The sequence below is a fragment of the Pinus tabuliformis genome, chromosome X (genome assembly GCF_031772625.1).
Source record: "Pinus tabuliformis cultivar Carrire ecotype Pingquan chromosome X, CPIR1, whole genome shotgun sequence".
Taxonomy (NCBI): Eukaryota; Viridiplantae; Streptophyta; class Pinopsida; order Pinales; family Pinaceae; genus Pinus; species Pinus tabuliformis.
In genome coordinates, this window is record NC_142308.1 from 900,770,892 (window position 1) to 900,795,086 (window position 24,195).

The following is a 24,195-nucleotide window of genomic DNA, read 5'->3' on the forward strand; positions in this document are numbered from 1 at the left end:
TATTAAATTAACCAAAATAGTCGTTGTGCTTACTAACAATTATTATAAAGAAAATCACTATATAATTATGTCATTCCATAGGATACAATATTATATTAACCAAAATTTTTTGTGTTCTTACTGATAATTATGATAATGAGAGTCACTATATAATTATGCAACTTCTATAGATATTTTCTTTAATAACACTTAACTACTAGCATGTGGTCTTCCTTGATCATCTTAGGGTAGCAAGTTACTAACAACTCAACTTTCCCTTACTTTCTGCACAGTTAAATTTCCATAAGATACTAATTCAACCTTCACTTAAACCACATCTTAAATTTCAAGGGAATGCTCCACTATTCCATATGTTCAATGCAACCATCATGAAATGGGGAGAGAAATTCAAGAAGCTAAAATCAAGTTTATTATTGAAACTGAAGTAGAGAATGAGGTGGGAGGCTAGGTCCTTGATACTAGTGATTTTTCTCAATACTCCCTCTTAACTAGGGGAGGTATTCATAATTGTACAGATAGGTTCAAGGATGAACTCATATTGAAATGTTCCAAGAAGATTCTCAGCACACATAGTACTATGGACCAAATACTTGACCAAGGTATTTGTGTGGTTCGAACTAAGGTGTTATCCAAGGTGAGAGTTCCACAAAACAATGATGCCCTCCCTACTTCAGGATCTGGACATTATCACAAGTATGGCATATCTCCTCCCAAGCATCATACAAGCACGCAACCCAAGATGCTTCATCTCTACTTATAAACTAAATCATATATATATCCATTAGTTCAAGCATGCTTCTAAATATTCAAACTTCATATAGAGAGATCATGGAAAGTCACAACCTCAATTAGTAACAAAATTTCAAAATATATATGTGTGTGTGTGTGTTAGCACAAACCTTAAGGGTCTTCAATCATTCTAATGCTACTTAGGACATCGCTATATCCAGAACTATATCTATGTATGTTGCTTTATTCATTTTCTTTAGTAGTACCAACCTCAACCTCAACACTTTTTCAATACATCCAAGTTTCGTTTGCAACTTTGTCAATTTAAGAACAATCACCTATAGTGCTTTACCTATTATCTTATCTCATTCTTTCCTTATCAATAATCTTCATAATTCCAAGATCATGCCCTCTTTCTTAATATGGAGGATATACACTTTACTTCATCCAACCTCCCTCTCAACTTTGGGAGGTCAATAACTCTATTCTTTCAGCTATACACGCTCTTTCTTTTTCTATCATAATATTATGAAATAATTTTCCTTTTCCAAAACTTCATTCCTTCATATGGAAATAAGGTTATATTTCGTTCATAAATGTATACTTTAATGTTCTCAGGGTTCTTATAGCTCCCTCTTTCCATCATGTTCAACATTATCATCAATTTATCAACAAGTATGGATTATATACATAAATACTTTATTTATATCGGTATATAAATGGCCTATTCATGAATATTAATAATTTCTTCAAATATTATAGTTAATATGTGTGTGTGTGTGTGTGTTAGCAAAAACCTTAAGGGTCTTCAATCATTCTGATGCTACTCAGGACATCGCTATATCCAGAATTATATCTATGGATGCTCCTTTATTCATTTTCTTTAGTAGTACCAACCTCAACCTCAACACTTTTTCAATACATCCAAGTTTAGTTTGCAACTTCATCAATTTAAGAACAATCACCTATAGTGCTTTACCTATTATCTTATCTCATTCTTTCCTTATCAATAATCTTCCTAATTCCAAGATCATGCCCTCTTTCTTAATACAGAGGATATACACTTTACTTCATCCAACCTCCCTATCAACTTAGGGAGGTAAATAACTCTATTCTTTCAGCTATACATGCTCTTTCTTTCTCTATCATAATATTATCAAAGAATTTTCCTTTTCCAAAACTTCATTCCTTCATATGGAAATAAGGTTATATTTCATTCATAAATGTATACTTTAATGTTCTCAGGGTTCTTATAGCTCCCTCTTTCCATCATGCTCAACATTATCATCAATTTATCAACAAGTATGGATTATATACATAAATACTTTATTTATATCGGTATATAAATGGCCTATTCATGAATATTAATAATTTCTTCAAATATTATAGTTAATATAAACAGCATATTTAATACACATTCATTTTGTTCTCTTATTCACATTTTAAAAATTTTAGCATATCCCTCATTTTCATTATATTCTTAATAAAACCTTTCTCATTCAATTTGTAATGTCAGCCAAATTTTCTCATTTAACCCTAAAATACATTCCTATTTATCATACCTTGGTCAAATCAGTTTTCCTGATAGTTTCATTTCCTCATGATGAACCTGAGTCATAGCTTTGAAATGTCAATTCAAAAATCAACTTGAATGGGATGGATCTGGAAGTCCAATTACAACTAACATATGAATTAGGAAATCATCTTCAACATCTTGGAGATTATATACCTCAAAATTTTATCAAAAAGTATACAAGAGAATTTAAATTTATAAATATAAGGTTAGTATCTTATCATAATGGGAGCATAAAAATTTGAACAAGAAAAAAAACTTTAGATATTAAAAACCTAAACCTCATTAGGTTTATAATAAACAAGGATCCCCTGCACTTATTTCAACAATTTTAGCTAAGTTTTGTCACAAACCCTAGATTCCATCATCAAAACTAAATCATATATATCAACATTCAAGTTAGCATGCCTAAAGCATTTTACATCTAGGGTTCCATTATCAAATCCTATAATCTCATACCAATTTCTAATAGGGTTTTGATGTGAATCCAAGACAAAAGCATCAAAAATTTAAAGTTAGATATACAATAGTTCAACCAAACTAGTATTTGAATCCAACATGAACATATATACCTATTATTTCATTCATAGGCTTTTGCATTAAGTATGACGAGGGCTTTTCCATAAACCCTAACCTACCAAACACTAAAATTTTGAGGATTTCATCATATAACATGGACATGAGCAAGAAACCTTAAAAGGATACAATTTCATAATATCAGCAAACTCTTCTACTTATATATCATTCTTATTCTTAGAATTGCAGTTCTCAAGGTATTTGTAATTCACATTCTTCTTATTATCACAATTTCGGTTCTGAAGGTGTTTGTAATTCACATTCCTTAGAAGAGGTGATAGACAAGACCTAGAGAGATCTTCTTGGTGGCTTTATTCTTGTTCAAGTTAACAACCTAAATATTGTAGTGTCTTTGTGAAATATACACCATTTTACCATAAGACTTGAGGAGATTCATATCATAGATCACATCCTTTGGATAGCACAAAATTATGATCTATGAGAATGTTGTATGCTCAGGTCTTAAAGATACTTTACAAAAGTTTCCTTATATCATAACAACTCGGCCTTACTTAGGTTAGTTCTCTATTTTATCAAATGATTAAACTAATCGTAGGTTTCATAATATAGTGTTGAGACATATATGGTATTTATTTATACATAATCCTACGAACTCTTATTAGATAGTAGAACCAAATCAATTTGAGACATCCAAAACCCTTTAACCCAGAGCAAGACCCTCCCTCCATCCACTAAGTGAGTCTTCCAAAATTAATTTAATACAACTATCTTTCTACCATAGATTTGAAGTCTCCATCTTCCTTTTGAATTTTGACTGCAACATACAAGTATACTTATGTCCACAATCTCACTAGAAAAATTTAGTTTTGCAACATCTTAGCAAACTTCAGTTCTACAATATGTTAGAAAGCTTTAGTCCTGCAACATCTGGGAAAACTTTGGTCTTGCAACATCTTATCAAACTTTGGTCCTACAACATCATAGTAAACTTCAATCCTGCAACATACGTTTGTTTTGCAATATACTTCCCCGTAACTTAGCCCCCACTCGTTAATGATTTAATCTTTAAGTTATTATTTTATATTTATTGTTATTTGGGAATTATTAGAAACATTAGAAACATTAACATATCTTAGCTTACCTTTGATTAGTAAACAATCCATTTATGGGAAATGGTAAATCGTTGTGTGACAAATCTTTTTTTATAGCATAAAATATTAGATAAACCAAAATATTCCTTGACCTTACTAACAATTATAAGAATGAAAATCACTATATAATTATGCCATTCCATAGGATACAATATTATATTAACCAAAATATTCGATGTGCTTACTGACAATTATTATAATCAATATCACTATATAATTATACAAGTCCTATAGATATTTTCTTTAATAACACTTAACTACTAACATGTGGTCTTAGTGGATCATCATGGGATAGCAAGATATCAATAGCTCAAGTTTCCCTTACTTTCTCCACACATAAAGTTCCATAAGATACTAACAGCCCAACCTTCCCTTCCTTGTTCCACATCCTAAAGCTCAAGGTACTACTCCATTGTTGTATATGTTTAGTGGAGGCTTCATGAAATGGGGAGAGAAATTCAGGAGGCTAAAATCAAGTTTAGGTCCTTCATACTAGCCATACAAAGACTAAACAAACTAGATACATGTAGCCTATAGACTTTAACTAGCAACTGAAAACTAATATGAGAAAAGTAAAAATTGTGCAAAAGATATTACTTTCCATATATGTGATGCATAAACATAATAGGAAGCCCAATCACTACTTGATTGTTTACCATACCTCTAGTTTATTTATATTTATATTTATTTACCATACATACCTTTTTAGCATTCGTAAACCTCTTTATGTCTTAAATTTATATTGAAACATACATACTAATAACGAGATTGATTTTTAAATAGGGCCCACATGGGATTAGAAATTTTAAATGTTAATAATTACATTTACATTTACAACCTAAATATTGTAGTATCTTTTTGCAATATACTCCAATTTTTTAACCATAAGAATTGAGGAGATTCATATCATAGATCACAGTTTTTGGATAGCACAAAATTATGATCTTTGAGAATGTTGTACCCTCAAGTCTTAAATATACTTTACAAAACATGATTTATATCATGAGGAGCTTCGCCTTACTTGGGCCTCTTATCTAGCTTCTCCTGTCCTTACAGTAGTCCTAAGTTTCATAATATAGTTTTGAGACATATATGGTGTTGATTTATACACAATCCTTTTCTTTTCTTTGAAACCCATATGAACTTCAAGACTCTTTTTTTCTTAGTTTTCTTCTTAGCTCCCATACCATGTTGAGAATTATTTAGGGCAGCATGGCTAGGATTTTATTAATTCTTTTTTTCTAATTGACACTTTCTTGTAATGCTTCATATCAATTCTTCTTTGTAGTTATTATATTTTTGTCAAGACAAATTCCAAACAATGAAGATCATAAGTGTAAAAGGAGAACACAAGATGTAGGCGCTTAGCTAGGGAAAAACCCCTCTAGCTTAAAGGGAAAAACGAGTCAAACTATTATTAGCAAGGGGAAAACCTTGTCAAACTCTTATTAGAAAACTTCAGTTCTGCAATATCTTAGCAAACTTTAGTCCTGCAACATCTTATTAAACTTGACTCCTACTAAATACTTTTGTTCTGCAATATAAGTTAGCCCCCACTCGTTAATGGTTTAATTTGTAGGTTGTTATTTTATATACATTGTTAATTGGGAATTATTAGAGACATTAGAAGCATTAACATAGCTTAGTGTACCTTTGATTAGTTAACAATCCATTTATGGGAAATGGTAGATTGTTGTGTGACAAATCTTTGTTCATAGCATACAATATTAAATTAAACAAAAGATTCCTTGCTTTTACTAACAATTATTATAATGAAAATCACTATATAATTATGCAAGTTCTATAGATATTTTCTTTAATAACACTTAACACCTAGCATGTGGTCTTCCTCGATCATCCTAGAGTAGCAAGATACTAACAACTCAACTTTCCCTTACTTTATGCACACTTAAAGTTCCATAAGATACTAACAACTCAACCTTCACTTCCTTGCTCCACATCCTAAAGTTCAATGGAATGCTCCACTATTCTATATGTTCAATGCAACCTTCATGAAATGGGGAGAGAAATTCAAGAAGCTGAAATCAAGTTTATTATTGAAAATGAAGTAGAGGATGAGGTGGGAGGCTAGGTCCTTGATACTAGTGACATTTCTCAACACTCCCTCTTAACTAGGGAGGTATTCATAATTATACAGATAGGTTCAAGGATGAACTCATATTGAGATGTTCGAGGGAGAGTCTCAGCACATGTAGTGCTATGGACCAAATACTTGACCAAGTTATTTGTGTGGTTCGAACTAAGGTGTTATCCAAGGTTAGAGTTCCACAATACCAATGACACCCTCCCTACTTCAGGATCTGGAAATTATCACAAGTATGCCATATATCCTCCCAAGCATCATATAAGCGCGCAACCCAAGATGCTTCATCTCTCCTTATAAACTAAATCATATATATCCATTAGTTCAATCATGCTTCTAAATATTCAAACTTCGTATACAGAGATCATGGAAAATCACAACCCCAATTAGTAACAAAATTTAAAAATATATATGTGTGTGTGTGTCTGTGTGTGTGCGTGTGTGTTAGCACAAACCTTAAGGGTCTTCAATCATTCTAATGCTACTCACGACATCCCTATATCAAGAATTATATCTATGGAAGCTACTTTATTCATTTCCTTTAGTAGTACCAACCTAAACCTCAACACTTTTTCAATACATACAAGTTTAGTTTGTAGCTTCATCAATTTAAGAACAATCACGTATAGTGCTTTACATATTATCTGATCCGATTCCTTCCTTATTAATAATATTCATAATTCCAAGATCATGCCCTCTTTCTTAATATGGAGGATATACACTTCATCCAACCTCCCTCTCAACTTAGGGAGATCAATAACTCTATTCTTTGAGCTATACACACTTTTTCTTTCTCTATCATAATATTATCAAAGAAATTTCTTTTTCCAAAACTTCATTCCTTCATATGGCAACAAGGTTATATTTCATTCACAAATGTATACTTTAATGTTCTCAGGGTTCTTATAGCTTCCTCTTTCCATCATGTTCAAAATTATCATCAATTTATCAACAAGTATGAATTATATACATAAATATTTTATTTATATCATGATAAACATGGCCTATTCATGAATATTAATAATTTCTTGAAATATTATAGTTAATATAAACATCATATTTAATACACATTCGTTTTGTTCTATTATTCACATTTTTAAAATTTAAGCATATCCCTCATTTTCATTATATTCTTAATAAAACCTTTCTCATTCAATTTGTAATGTCAGCCAATTTTTCTCATTTAACCCTAAAATACATTCCTATTTATCATACCTTGGTCAAATCAGTTTTCCCGATAGTTTCATTTCCTCATGATGAACCTGAGTCGTAGGTGCGAAATGTCAATTCAAAAATCAACTTGAATGGGATGGATAGAGAAGATCAATTACAACTAATGTATGAATTCGGCAATCATCTTCAACATCTTGGAGATTATATACCTCGAAATTTTATCAAAAGGTATACAAGAGAATTTAAATTTATAAATATAGGGTTAGTATCTTATCATAATGGGAGCATAAAAATTTGAACAAGAAAAAAAACTTTAGATATTAAAAACCTAAACCTCATTAGGTTTATAATAAACAAGGATCCCCTACACTTATTTCAACAGCTTTAGCTAAGTTTTGTCACAAACCCTAGATTTCATCATCAAAACTAAATCATATATATCAACAATCAAGTTAGCATACCTAAAGCATTTTACATCCAGGTTTCCATTATCAAATCCTATAATCTCATATCAATTTCTAATAGGGTTTTGACGTGAATCCCAAACAAAAGCATCAAAACATTAAAGTTAGATATACAATAGTTCAACCAAACTAGCGTTTGAATCCAACATGAACATATATACCTAGTATTGCATTCATAGGCTTTTGCATCAAGTATTACAAGGGCTTTTCCATAAACCGTAACCTACCAAACACTAAAATTTTGAGGGTTTCATCATATAATCTAGACATGAGCAATGAACCTTAAAAGGATACAATTTCATAATATCAACAAACTCTAAGAGTGTAGGATTTCATCATATGTTTTAGACTTTATTGACAAACCCTAAGTAGTTTATGGTTTCATTATCAACCTAACCTTAGGCATAAAAATGTTAGGGTTCTATAGTCAACCCTAAAGATTAGGGTTTTACAAAAGTGAACAAACAAAAGAGGACAATATGATAAGGGTAGATCCAATCTAAAGAGTAGTCACCCTAACAATATAGAATCTCAACGATTCTATAGAAAACCCTAGAAATGAAGGAGTTAGTAATATAAAGTAAATGCAAAATGATCATATATTTTATATGAAGAAGACTTGCTACGTACATCAAGCTCTTCCTATCACAAACCTCGTAGGGTATATTCTACAACAAGGCTTCGATACAAGTCCTTCCTTTGAAGTATCCCTATGAATATAGCCATAATTTGAATACATGCAAGGTTGTCCTTCAAAGGAAAATACAAGAGAAAGTATAGTAAAGGTAAACATATATATATATATATATATATATATATATATATATATATATATATATATATATATACTATATAATACTTATCTTGTGTAAGAGAGTGGAAGCTTCTTCTTGAAAGACACCTTTACATAAGATCAATATTTCTACATGTGGGTACAACATTCATTTTGACAAGTGCCAAAAGTATACAAGTACAAGAGTATGACAAAAAAACTTTAAACCCTAAGACATCTTTCAAGATGTTAATTCGAAAGTTTCGAATCCAATTCTATATTTTACTGAGGTATTCAAACTTCTTCCTAGACTATCTACAAATTTTAGAGACTAATAAGGTCACGTTATTAGGGTTTCTTAACTAAGGTTTACAAGAATTTTAACACTTATCACAAAATGTTTACAAACCTTATAATTATATTTAAAATTCCTAATCCAATTGAGTGAAGCTTATAAGACAAATAATTATACATACCTTAGTCCTCCATGTTAAAGAGAAAGAGAGAATTACTATTCCATATATATAAGTGTGAATATTAAATATTTATTAGAATATATTTTGACCCCAAGGCAGTCTTTTTACATAATAACATGTAAAAATAATTTCTTAATTTTTAAAGTGAAACAGAAAATCTTCATCCAAATGCAATATGTTGTACTATTGTGAAGAGGAGGTCACCATCCAATATAATAAAATCATGTACTATTCTAATACAATATTCAAATATATCTTGCACTCTCCCAATACAATTTCAAAATTTATAAACAAAATCTCGGTGGAGTTATGGTCGACCAATAATACATTATTCAATATATATAAATACAAGAGAAAGTATAGTAAAGGTAAATATAGATATATATAATATTTATCTTGTGTAAGAGAGTGGAAGCTTCTTCTTGAAAGACTCCTTTGCATAAGATAAATATTTCTACATGTGGGTGCAACATTCCTCCATGTTTGCTTCAATTATTTCCTCAAGATGCTAAGAATACTCTTAAGGTCTTCTCAAGAGCTACTTGTATATTTTAGAATTTCTCATATTCTTTAAATAGGTCTTGGAAATAGGTCTTGGAAACTTTTTATATAGATCAGTTATGTGTATGTGACAATTTTAGTCCGCAAAACATGTTCCACTTTTGTAATTAGATCACCTTTGAAGAACATTATGAACTCATATCTCCTTATATATCATTCTTATGAACAAAATTTCAGTTGTCAAGATCAAGGTTCCCTAAAGTTCAAGGGAATGCTAGAGTGTTGTATATGTGCGGTGTGGCCTTCATGAAATGGGGAGAGAAATTCAAGAGGCTAAAATCAATTATGTTATTAATGATGAAGTAGAGGATGAGATTGGAGGCTAGGTCCTTGATACTAGCCATAAAGAGACTAAACATACATGTAACCTATAGATTTTTATTAGCAATTGAAAACCAACATGAGAAAAGTAAAAATTAGGTAGAAGATATCACTTTCCATATATTTGATGCATAAACATAATAAGAAGCATAATGACTACCTGATTGTTAAAGAGAACTTGAAAGTCATCATTGAATATATATGAATATGAATCTCAATCTTGTTTTGGGAGATACATTTTCAAATAGAGTGGAAATAAATATAGAGTAAGTATTAATATAATAAACCACTTATTAATATAATGACTACCTGACAACTAACCAGCACTTGTTAAAGAAAAAGAGAGAATTACTATTCAATATATATAAATGTGAATATTAATATAATAAACTTAACCTATTATTTATTAGAATATATCTTGACCTCAAAGCAATCTTTTTACATAATAACATGTAAAAATAATTTCTTAATTTTAAAGTGAAACAGAAAATCTTCATACAAATGCAATATTGTACTATTGTGAAAAAGAGATCACCATCCAATATAATAAAGAGATCACCATCCAATATAATAAAATCATGTACTATTCTAATATAATATTCAAATCTATCTTGCACTCTCCCCGTACAATTTCAAAATTTATAAACAAAATATCGGTGGAGTTATGGTCGACCAATAATACATTATTCAAATCTCTCATGTGCTATTCTAGTATCACATAAACCCTACTGCCTGCCGGATTTCAAAATTTGGAAATAAAATCTCCATGGAGTTTAGGGTGACCAATAATTTATTGACATTTTGATTTGAATAAGCACATGACTTCCCCGCCACTTCGCCGCACCGCATAGACGTTCGTGTAGTTTCCTGTTGCGTTGTGGATGACCACATGGCTTCCCCACGACTTGGCCGCAGAGGTTAGGGTTTCCTGCGAAGCTGGATCGCAGGACCAGAAGCAGTACATACAGCTATTATTCTGCCTTTAACTTTAAAATAATATATAAGGGGATGTGGTTGAACTGCAAGCTATGATAAACATTGGCATAGCTTAGCTTACCTTTGACCAGTAAACTGTGCAAAGGAGCCACTTGTGGGAACTGGGCCACTGAGATTGTTGTGTGACAAATCTCTGTTCACAGAATACGATGTTATCTTAACCAAAAGAGTCCCTGGGCTTACTGACGATTATGATAATGAAAATCGCGGTATAATTATGCCAGCTTTTGCTGTAAAAAAACTTACAATACATGCAACGAAGAAATGGAAGTGAGCGATGTGGGAATATTTCCGGACAACCGATTGTTATTCAACCGCCTGTAACATAGAGAAGATATAATTATTAGCATGATCTCCGTTTCCTGAAATTTGTAAATATTGAATTCGACGATGAGAGAAATTGAAATTAATAAGCCGAAGTTGGATGAGAGAATATAGCTTACAAGAAAGCAAGACTCCGCAGGCGCGAAAGAGAGGCAGGTATCTGTCCACTAAGATTGTTCTCATACAAATCAATACTGATCAAGCTTTTCATGTCTCCCAAGCTCTCTGGAATAGAACCACTCAGAGTGTTCTTCGGCATATACCTGTCGTTCAATCAAGAACATTATTAACAGCCCTTTAACAAATAAATAATTGCATTTCAAGACGCAAAGATAATGAAATGCTTGCTTACAGGTATTGCAGATGCGAGAGCTGAGATATCTTGGGTGATAATGTTCCACTCAGCTTTTTGCGTGGCAAATCTCTGCACATTATTAAGTGGCAAATCTCTGTTCATTAGAGTAGAGAAAAAGTAAAAGATGGAAAAACTATGTTGATGTCATAAATCCAATGCGAGGTCAAACGTACTTACAGCCTGATTACATGGCGGGAGGCATCGCATGTGACATATAACCAAGTGCAAGGGTCTTCTATGTCCTCTTCCCAGCTTGCTAAAACTTTATCTGGATCTTGCAAAGCGCTTTTCACTGCCATTAACGCGTCCCCTGTTTATCAATATACATTCAGTCTGCTGCTCATTCAATAAAATTGCAAAGTAGATCTCATGGTTTATATAGCGCAATTTATAAACCGAGTCTGCTGCTCGCTCATAAAAATTGCAAAGTACATGTGATGGATAGAAGAATCAATAAACAAAACCTTCAGGATTTGCCATGGTTTGGACTGCAAGGATGCATGCTAAAATAAGAAAAAGAAAAAATGCAGGTTTGTATACGATCGAATCCATCTCGTCTCTGAACAATATCGACGCTAAGAAAAATCGTGGAGCACCTACAATGTTCTTGATTGAGTACCACAGTGTCCGTATAAATAGACCTCACCTCCACCTCACCTCGTCAATATATAATTATAATTATAAGATCATCTACCCAAGTAACGGCCACCACACCACTCGCAATGTCCATTATGGTTGTTAGTCATGATTGTGGTTTATCCCATTCTACTCTGTCCCACTCATTCAAATTTTTAAGATTAAATTTGAAACTTTACCATTCCAATTGATGAGATGTAGATGTGTCTTTTAACCATTTTTTTAAAAACCCGCTCGGTAAAAATATTTGGCAATAGAGATATATATCAATGAAGGAAAAAAACTAAAGGATTTTTATTATTGGGTCAAGAGCAAAAATTAAAGGATTTTTATTACTCTGTTAAATATGACTTATTTTTTTCTTTATAAGTATTTTTAGAAAAGTGTGTGAATCTCATTCTATTTTTGGATAAACATTTCAATCATTTTGACAACGGAAAGGTTAGATTTATAATATGAACCACTTTTATCATAGGAAATTTAGAGAAGCCTTAGAGATCAAAAAAGGCTTCTTCGGTCAATCTGAAGAAAAACAACCGTTGGAGTATGTGTTGGATCCCTCCTCTTTGTTCTTAAATTTTTTTGTGTTAGCCTCGTTATCTTTTTATTCTTTCCTTTATTATTATTATTATTATTATTTTTGGTAGGTAAGCACTCACGAGGGATTTGAACGAGTAACCTATTGCAAGGAGTGCCTTAACAGTACACCCATTCACCGTATCCGAAGCCCCATGGGCCTTTATTATTATTATTATTATTATTATTATTATTAGTTAGTTAGTTGGTTGTTCATTTATTTTTATTATTTTTATTATTTATCTATAAGAATTCTAATTTTTATTAATAGTATCTCCACAAATTTATTTATTTATTTTTATTATTATTATTATATATTTTTTATAATTCTAATTTTTACTAATAGTACCTCCATAAATTTATTTCTTATTATTATTTTTAATACTAATTCTTATTGATATTACCTCCATAATGATATATTTTCTCGGTCAATACTTCTATAAAATGTTTTTTTTTTTTTTTTTTGCTTGAATCATATATATTGTGATTTTTTATATCGTTTCTAGATATTTCTAAAGATTTCTAAAGATTTTAGTTAGAATCAACCAGAATTTATTTATTTATTTATTTATTTTCGGCTTGAATCTATCAACGAGAATTAGATTAGAGGAAAGTAAATTTATGATAAATGAAATAAACAAACTAATATAATAAAATAATAAATCACTTCAACATGAAATTAATGATAATAATGATTAACGAAAACCAATGTGGTCTATGAGACCTTAAGAAAGTAAGAGATTAATTGTGACTCTTTCATAACCAATGTGGTCTATCAAACCTTAAGAAACTAAGTCTTTCATAACCAATGTGGTCTATGAGACTCTAAGAAAGTAAGAGATTAATTGCAACTCTTTCATAACAAATGTGGTCTATCCGACCTCAAGAAAGTAAGAGATTAATTGCAACTCTATCATAACCAGTGTGGTCTATCCAACCTTAAGAAAGTAAGAAATTAATTATGACTCCATATTTTATTTCTATGATCAAAAAGAAGGGAAGTAAGCCCTCTTATATCCCTATAGTTTTGCTAATTTAACAAGTCAACAAGGTTGATATGGTGGCAAATGTTTTGGAAATGAGAATGAATGTGAGTATGAGCAGGGAAAACCAAAAGAAAGTGTTTCTCGTCTTCAACCCTCTTAATATTGCAAAGGTGATAGATTATTTCATCTGAGAGTGTTTTGAGAATAGACCAATGCCCATTTTCACTTTGAAGCTCATGAGAAATAGTTCTTATCTTTGCAATATTCATTTTCTTCTTAGCACTCGTCAATAAAAAATATAATTTTATTTAGCATGAGTTGGGTTGATCACCTCCTTATAATACTCAGCTTCCTATTTCCTTCCAACTCCTTATCATCCCACAACTTATCCTTAAATTTGAAGGTAATAATATTTTTAATATTATTTCTCCAAGATGATCCCCTCCTTTATCGCCTAGTGGTTGAACCAACACGGGGCATCCTTATGCAATCCTCATTTGAGTCTGAGGTGGGGGTTTTTGCTAGAGTTAGGAGTAATTTTGGGGAACCTCTTGACTTCTATGTTGTAAAGCTACTCCTTATACATCATATACCTAGACATAGGCATGATTTCAATGGGGGATGGGTTATCTTCTATCTGTAAGATAGGGTTAGGATCATGTCCTTTAACCTTGAGGTTGTAGTCCATAAATTGCTTTTAGATGAACTCAATCTTCATCCACAATTCTCTAGATATACGACAACCCCAAGCCTCATGATAGTGTGTTGGCATTGATGGAAATTGGATTACTATTGATGTGCTTGGCTTGTCAAGCTCAAGGGGAGACCCATGGTCTCTATATTCTTTAGTAGAGAAACATCATAGTAGCAGGTCTATTAACGGAGCTATTAATCTCATAACTATGACGGTTTGGAGTCCCAAAATTTGAATGAATGTATGCCTTCAAAGATTAGCTCATATGCTCCTTGAAATAATGTAGTTTGATAGCATTCGGAAATATCTTTGCAACGGTATAACTTAAGTCAAAAAAAATTCTTCCATGTTCAAATATTATGGTTTGTCAAAGTTAGGAGGCCAAAAGTGAACTTACGGACTTGACCATGAGTTCCAGCAATCAAGTCAACATACATGTGGTGCTTGAGTACAAGTGGAAGAGAGATGATGTCATATTCAAGCTCATGAGGAATTGCACAGGTACCGCTCAGAACATAATCCTTGGAGATCAACCCTTGAAGTTTCAAAAGATGGCACAAAGTGAACTGTAAGGGTGGCAAGAATGAGACAAGGCCCAGTTGGGTGGTCTGGCAGGCCACCTGTTGAAATTGGAAACTAGGGCCAAATTCCACCTTAGCATAGCTCATATGATGGACATGATTATTGCATTGGATTCATGTTTTCAAGGGTTCCAATTTTTGTATAAATATCATCTCATTTGACAAGTAAAAGTGGAATTTTGAATATATGCACAAATTGTCAAGGTCGACCTGAGTCAAATGTAGGCCCATAAGCCCAACATACATGTCTTCTCACCATCAACAAAGTGTATACATAGAAGTGACCTCTCTTCCCATTTGGGACACCACTCATCTCATCACATATATATTTCTCTCCTCTCTTGATTGGTAAGTACAAATTGGAGGCAACCTTCTCTACTTCGCTCACGTGAAAGGGGGACTAATTTCTAGGTTTGTTTACTAGGCGAAAATTTCACGAAAATAGAAAATTGTTGACCAAGGTGCTTTTGATCAATGTTGACTTCATTTTTTTGGGCATAAATATAATTTTTGAGGGCCGCATTTATTGGCACAATTTTCAAGAAGTTTGGGACAATTTGACTAGGGTTGACTTCAGATTTGATCACAGAATTTACAATAATGTTTTCTCTCTCCTTTGACTAGTTTGACCAAACTGTTTTTGGCTAACGTTGTCCTTCTTGGAAGGCGAAATTTATATGTTGTTGACGGAGATGCTTGGAGGATATTTTGGAGTTTCTTTGAACATCATTGACTTTCTGGTTAGGGATGCAGTTGACTATTGTTGAAAGTTGATTTCATAGGACTATTTTGGGAAAGCTAATTTGATATTTGTACTCTTCCTCTCTGTTGAAATATTGAAGAATAATAAGAATATTTGATCGAAGGGTTTCCCCACAATGGGTTTTTTCCCTAGCATTCACCACATCTTATGTCGTCTTTCCTTGGCTTTTCTTCTATGCATTTTTTTATGTTCTATCTGCATTTACTGTCAATGAGTTTAAGTTAATTTCATTACTACTAGAAATAATTGGAAATTGTCATTGGGCTAATAAGGAACATTAAAGTAAATTTTTCTAAAGTATAGAACATACCATTGTTATCTAAAATCAACATAGTATCAGAGCTTAGGTTAAGATAAAGCCCAAGAAAGACCGAGGAAAATAAATCAATAAGGGAAGTTGTTGGACAAGGAATTGGAACCAGTCCCAATGACGACTACATCTTACTTCAAATATTAGGAAAAGATTAAGGGAAAGTCTGACTATCACGCATGGAAGATGTCTCTATATCTAACATTGGAAGAAAATTATGCCATGGAATATGCCAAAGGAAGAGTAGTGGAGCCTCTTTCAAATGCATTCACTGCTACACAAACAAAGTACAATAAAGGTGAGGTTAAAGCTAAGAAAATTATTGTTTATTCTATTAAAAAACCTTCAGTTGCCTATATTTTTATTTGGAAACATCTAAGAGATGTATGACAAGCTGGTTGGGATGTTCAAAGTAAATAATGAAAAATCAAGTTCCCTTTCTGAAGAAAATGTTGAAAGACATCAAGATGGATAGAGAATCCATCCAATCCTACTTCATGAGGATTGTCGAGATCAAGAATGATCTCCTCTATATTGGAGAAGTCATTGGTGGCAGGGAGCTTACTCTTATACCATTTGGAGGCCTTACAAGAGAATGGGATGTGTTTAACAATACCATGTGTTTATTTTCTACCATGGCATGGGTTTTGCTAGGTGTGACAATATTTTTAGCCTAGCCTTGCCATTTCCTGATAGCTTTGATGAGATGGGTTCTCTCATGCATTTTGTAGGGGGATTATCGCATTAGATTCGAAGCATAGTGCGGTGGATCTTCGAATTGACAAATGCATAGTGGTAGTGGTACCTAAACCAAACTGAGGATGCACGAAGCCACTAGCCTAGTAACCCCTGAATCGGACTGTGAGTTGTGGTAAAGCCAAATTTTGTGCCTCGGTGAGCCTAGGAATCCTTGCCGGTGAATGGTGGGATATACAATAAAGCCAAGAGGTGTATTCTCTCTCCTTTGGGCCTAGTGATTCGAGGATGGAATGCACGATAAATCCTATAGATTATGTCTTGGTGTAGGGCCTAATGATCCCTGGATTAGACTACAGATGCACAGTAAATCCTGAGAGACTAGGAGGCACTCAAATTCCTCACGCCATAGGCAGAGAATTCCGGTGGTATCCACATCGATTGGTTTTTTTGATGTGTTCTATGAGTCCCACATTCATGCTTGGAATATGGCACGGGAGTGATTGGCTGAAGGGAGACTTGGCTCAGCTAATCTATGGTCAGGTGGAACATGGTAGTCCCTTCACCGGTTGGTTCATTGCATTATTAATGAAAAGAATTCATTCCACTGATTTCCATGTGAATACGTAATGATGTATATATGGATTTTGATGGTTGATATTTTTATTATATGTATGTTCCTATTATGTTTTTTATATGCACATTTACCCTAGAGGATGTTACAAGTGGTATTAGAGCATGGTTCAAACACTTGGACTCGATGGGCTCTATCATAGGTAAAATGAAGAACAAAGGTTAATTATTAGATGTTTTTATCATATATTTTACAACTTTTCTTCTATGTAATATTAGAAGTCCAAATTTTGTCCATAAAAGATAAATCCCACTGATAATGCGGTAAAAAATTGAGATATTGGTTCACGATACTTTAGGAATTATGATCCAAGGAAGATGACCTTTCTAAATTCACCTTTAAATAGGTCACATTGGCATTTCTGCAATAACTTTTCTTTTGTAGGCTTTCGAAAGCTGAAAAATCATCCACATTGAGGGGAAATACCAACAATTATGTGGAAGAAATTTTAGATATTGGGCTGCAGTAGTTTAGGATATATGAGCTGATCCGGATTTAAACAGGAATGCAACAAATTACAGAGATAACCATATACACAAAGAATGCAGCGGAAATAATACTTCATTTCATTAATGGAAAATACTGAAGTATGCTTACAACCAGAAATGGAAACAAACTAGCTAGGGCGATGGTAGCTTATCTCTGAGAAGAGATGTGATGGCTACATGCCTCTGAACTGTGTTACAATGAGGCTCGAAGGCCTATTTATTGTTGAGAAACAATGGAAAACCCTTAACATTCCAAAACCTAACCCTAGGAGATGAAACGCCAAACTGTGGGCCCCGTTTGGGGGTAAGTTGGTACATCAACTTCCCAGGGTCGTAACTTTGGCATATGATCTCCGTTTGACGCGTACAATAGCTCATTAGAAAGATCTATCCGAGCACTATAATTAATGGATTCCCCAAAAAAACGTCGTTTAGGGCCTCAAAACGGCTCCAGAAGTTCAAGACCCGAAAAAGTGCTAAAAATAGTAAGTTGTGCTACAATTAAGGAAACTGAAAATGCTGAGAAAGACAATGGTGGGGGTCCAGGTGGACTTGGCAGGTGGCCACCAATATCCACCTGGATCATTCCTCCCCCCCAGGAAGCAATGGTCCCCATTGCATTGAGCTCCTCCATGAGATGAGGAAACTTCTGTTGAACTTGTTCCCTGGTGAGCCACTTTCCCTGCTGAAGGAGTTGGCTGCTTTGACAACTCGATACAGTTGGATATTCTGTTGGCGAGTGTTCTTTATCTATGTGTCCATGATCCGATCAGTTGCAGCTTGTTCCATGCAATCTGGATTTAATTCTATCGGTTTGAGTTGTTCTGCAATGTCGGATGTGTCTAGCAATGGTGGAAAGTATGGCCGAAGGCGGTCCACATTGAACACTGGGTGCAGGCCAAGGAATGGGGGAATGCTGAGCTCAAATGCATTGTCTCCCATAGCCTTAGTAATGGTGTAGGGACCATATCGGAGTGGTCTCAATTTCCGATAGGCTCGAGTAAGGCGTCCCTTTCGCAAATGCAACCAGACTTTGTCGCCCACCTGAAACTTGTGTGGCACCTGATGTTGATCATGTCGCTGCTTGTACTTGGCATTTGATTTCTCAAGAATGTCATGGACCTGCTGGCGAATATGTTGGATGCGCTCAATGAAGCTGGTGGCCTTATCTGTTTCGGACTGGACATGAGCTGAATTCATGTGAGTAGCTGCAAGTGGCATGGCCACATCAATGGGGCATAATGGCTAGAATCCCAAACCCACCTGAAAAGGGCTATGGCCAGTGGAGCTGTGAAGAGCTCGGTTGTAGCAGTGCTGAACATAGCGGAGGCTCTCGTCCCATGTGTGTGGATGCTTTGAGTTATACATGCAAAGAATGTGCATAATCATCCTATTGACAACCTCTGTCTGGCCATCAGTTTGAGGATGGAAGGCTGTGGACTTTGTGAGTTTGGTGTCCAGCATTGACCAGAGACTAGACCAAAATGTGCTGAGAAACCGATTGTCCCGATCTGAGATGATAGACTGTGGGATCCCAAAGTGCACCCACACTCGTTCAAAGAAGAGTTTAGCAGTGGCTTCTGCTGTGATATTCTTCTTGCAGGCCACCATAATGGCCATCTTGGAGAACCTGTCGACGACCACAAAAACACAGTCATTTCCATGCTTAGTGGAATGAAGGCCTGACATGTAATCCATGGAGATGGATTCCCAAGGTCGACTAGGGGTAGGCAACGGGGTATAGAGGCCATGCTTCTTAATGGCCGGTTTGGCAATGGCACAAGCAGTACATGATCGGATGTACTTCCCAACATCCTCTCGAAGATTCGGCCAATAGAAATAATTTTGCAGTACTGCCACTGTTTTCTCGACCCCGAAATGCCCAGCAGCCCGACTGTAGTGTGCTTCCCAAATCATCTTGGCACGCTCGCTTGAAGGAACACAAAGGTGACTGAGGTGGCATAATAGGGCATCCTGGAGGTGAAAATGTGCAACATGCCAACCCTCCAAGAGTGTTTGGTATATGTGGCCGAATTCTGGGTCGCTTTTGTAGAGAAGTGGCCAATCAGAAGTCTCGTGCCCACAAGAGTTGAGCACGGTTTTTAGTGCCATGATCAGTGGTCGACTGAGGTAATCTGCAACATTATTGGTGCTGCCCTTTTTATACTTGATATTCAAGTGAAACTGTTGCAGGTATGTAGACCACTTCTGACGGCGATCATTCTGCAATTTCCCTTGGGTCTGTATGAACTGCAAAGGTCGGTGGTCTGTGTGGATGACCGTTTCCTTCCCCAAAATGTAATGCTTCCATTGTCGGCAGGCCTGTACAATGGCATACATCTCTTTATCATAAGTGGGGTACTTCCGGACTGTGTCTGAAAGTGTTTCACTGTGATATGCCACTGGATGTCCATGTTGAGTAAGGACTGCCCCAATAGCATAGTCAGAGGCATCTGTCTCGACCTCAAAAGGTTGTTGTAAATCTGGTAACGCGAGCACTGGTGCTGTGCAGAGGCGATCCTTCAACTCCCTGAATGCCTTCTGTTGAGATTCAGACCAAAAGAATTTTTCTTTTTCCCCGCCCTTGGTATCTTGACTCAAGGGCCAAGAAATATGAGAAAACCCCAACACAAACCTGCGGTATAAGTTGGCAAGACCTAGAAAGCTGCGGAGCTCTGTTAGAGTGGTTGGATAGGGCTAATCCTGAATGACTTGGATCTTGGCTAGATCGACATGCACCCCCTGTTCATAAATGATGTATCCCAGATATTGAACCTGGGTCATGCCAAAAGTGCATTTCTCCAAATTGGCACATAGCTGGTGTTGCCGCAGTGTTTGGAGAACCTGTTGGATGTGGTGGAGGTGCTCTTCCCAACTCTGGCTGAAGATCAGAATGTCATCCAAGTATACTAATACAAAGGAGTTGGTGAATGGTCGCAAGATGTCATCCATTAGCCTCATAAAGGTTGCAGGAGCATTTGTCAATCCGAAAGGCATGAACAACCATTCGAAGAGGCCCTCCTTGGATTTTAAGGCAGTCTTCCACACATCGAAGGGTACGATTGGTACCTGGTGATATCCCGACTTCAGGTCGATCTTGCTGAAATATTTCGCCCCCTTTAGTTGGTCTAGGAGGTCATCAATTCACGGGATCGGGTACCTATTACGGACAGTGATCTTGTTCAGCGCCCGATAGTCAATACAGAGTCTCCACGTCCCATCCTTCTTCTGTACCAACACGATCGGGTTCCCACTGGGCGATGAACTTGGATGGATGTGACCTTTCTGCAGGAGCTCCTGAATTTGCCTCTTGCTTTCATCGTTCTCCAGAACGGAGCGCCGATAAATTGGTCCATTGGGTAGCAGCGCACCTGGGGTCAGATCGATGGAGTGCTTGACTTGACAGTGCAGAGGAACCCCTGCCGAGGAGGTGAAGATGTCCTCGTACTCCTCCACAATCTTGTCCATCTGTAGTTGTCGTGCAGAGGGGCCCCGTTTGGAGGCCGCGGCCACTGTCTTCTTCTTTCCTTGAGGGCGTATCATCAGGAAAACAAATTTCCTGGTTTTGGAAATGATCTTACTGCATTGTTTTGCAGTAATCAAAGAGAGGGCGGTAGGTGTTGCTACCTCTGGTATCTTGAACAACTTATTTCCCAATGTAAGAATAATAGCACGGGGCCTTGATTCATACACAGCATGTCGCTTCCACAAGTATGGTTGTCCTAGTAATGCATCACAAACTTCAAGGGGAGCAATTTCACACAATACCTCATCTGTGAAGGGCTTGATGTTTTATGGAAGGCGACACTGCTGGCTCACGCGAAGATCTCGTCCTTGGTGAAGCCACCCAATGGTGTATGGTTGTGGATGTGCTGTGGTCGGTAAGCCCAATCGCTTCACGACCTCTGCCGAAATGAGGTTCTTTTGACTCCCGCTATCAACAATGAACTGTATCGGGGAGCCCTTTACCCACATCAGGGAGTGGAAGAGACGCTCCTCCTCCTCTGGATCTTCGGGTTCATTTTTCTGGATCTTTGCGGTAGCAACAGTGGTGCTGGGGTCCGCATCAATGATCTGCTTCCCTTTTTCATACCCCTTATCGGGTTTTGACTCAGAGTCGGAACATGCATCTGATTCTGAAACCTTTAGCTCAGCCACCGGTGACTGCTTGGCCCGACACTCACTTGTGTTGTAAGTGGAGCTCTTATGGAACTCGCACCATTTTCCAGTGTCCTTTCTCGGCTTCGCGACGCTGTTCTTTGCTTGCAGCTTCGCTTGGTTGTCTTGGGCTGTCCCGCCTTGGCTTTGTCCTTTGTTTTGCGGTTTAGGGGCACCTTTCCCCTGCTTTGGATTCGCAGATCCAAAGTCTTGCTTCTTTTGTTTAAACTTCTGCTCGACCTTGACGGCATACCGGTATGCTGCACTGAGCGAGGGGATATTTAGGAATTGTATTTCTTCCTGGATGTACTTGTGCAGGCAACCACGGTATTTGAGTATCAAATGTTTCTCTGAATCCTTGATACCCAACTTTGTGCGAAGGGTATGGAAAAGATTGGTGAACTCTGGCACGTCTTGGTCCCTTCCCTACCACAGCGTGGTCCACTTTATGTATTCATCCTCATAGCTCCGGACAGAGTAGTACTGCTCCTTGATGGCATCCCGGAACGAATCCCAGGTGGGTGCGGATGAAAAGAGTGAGCGAGTACTTTCATCCTTCTGCTCGCAGTAGGTTTCCCACCAGTCCTTGACGTGGGGGGCTGCTTTGAGGAGAGCAAAAACAATCTTTTCCCGACCCGAAAATTCATGAACAGAAAAGTAACCCTCTAGCATATTTAACCATTTACCTACGGCATCTGCGTCTATCTGACCATCGAATATGGGGATTTCAAAATTAACTTGTACCTTAAAGGGTGTGGCGTTTCCAGAGTAGCTGCTGGAAGCCGATGCGTTGCTTCTGGGTAGCCGCTGAAGGATCTGGGCAAAGTTGTCCATCATCGCGTTCCGTTGTCGCTCGAGGGCTTCTTCGAGCAAGATTTTGATGGGATCTCCTGCCCCCTCGTCTTTCTTCTCGTCGGCCATGGGAGGCCGTCGGGATTTGTGAGGCTGGTCTTGCAAAGGTTCAACCAGTTCAAACCCTAACTCCTTATATCCCGACCTTGTTGGGGACATGCAAAGAAAAACAGAGAAAAAGCAGACCACTCTGATACCATTGATCTGGATTTAAACAGGAACGCAACAAATTACAGAGATAACCATATACACAAAGAATGCAGCGGAAATAATACTTCATTTCATTAATGGAAAATACTGAAATATGCTTACAACCAGAAATGGAAACAAACTAGCTAGGGCGATGGTAGCTTATCTCTGAGAAGAGATGTGATGGCTACATACCTCTGAACTATGTTACAATGAGGTTCGAAGGCCTATTTATTGTTGAGAAACAATGGAAAACCCTGAACATTCCAAAACCTAACCCTAGGAAATGAAACGCCAAACTGTGGGCCCCGTTTGGGGGTAAGTTGGTACATCAACTTCCCGGTGTCGTAACTTTGGCATATGATCTCCGTTTGACGCGTACAATAGCTCATTAGAAAGATCTATCTGAGCACTATCATTGTTGTACCCATGTTGCCCCCGGATTCCCCAAAAAACATCGTTTAGGGCCTCAAAACGGCTCCGCAAGTTCAGGACCCGAAAAACTGTTAAAAATAGTAAGTTGTGCTACAATTAAGGAAACTGAAAAATGTTGAGAAAGACAATGGTGGGGGTCCAGGTGGACTTGGCAGGTGGCCACCAATATCCACCTGGATCATGAGCACAGGGATTCGAGGCTTTAGAATGTTCCTAAAATCGGGCCTCAAACAACTCACGCTGTCATTTTGGTTATAACTTCTCTTCTGGGCACTCTCAAGGGCTGAAATTTTTTCCACAATGAGGGGAAATCCCATTGATATTGTGACAAAAATTTCATATATTCATTCTCTATATTTTAGGATATGTGATCGGTTTAAATCGAGAGTTCTAGATATTCCTAGAATTGTGCACCAAATAGGATTGTGTGGGTATTTTGTTATAACTTTTCATCTATGAAATATTAGAAGTTGAAATTGAACCATAGTGAGGGAAAATACCACTGATCATATGGTTCAGTTTCCATAACTTTTACTACTACATTTTATGATATATGCATTAAATCATTCGCTATATTAGTTTTCATGGAAAGTGTTTAATGAAATGCTTAAACGGTTCAATGATTAATTGCATACAAATTGTTTGATAAAATGCCCCAACG

The 24,195-nt window shown here is 36.1% G+C and overlaps 1 long non-coding RNA gene across 1 annotated transcript; it reads right to left on the minus strand.

Annotated features, from left to right (window-relative positions):
- Positions 1-11,307: 11,307 nt before the first annotated feature.
- On the minus strand, positions 11,308-11,840 carry LOC149142592 (uncharacterized). Its single transcript, XR_016264942.1, has 3 exons — positions 11,714-11,840; positions 11,534-11,605; positions 11,308-11,444 (listed from the first exon to the last, which is right to left on the minus strand). It is a non-coding gene; the product is annotated as an uncharacterized LOC149142592 (long non-coding RNA).
- Positions 11,841-24,195: the final 12,355 nt, after the last annotated feature.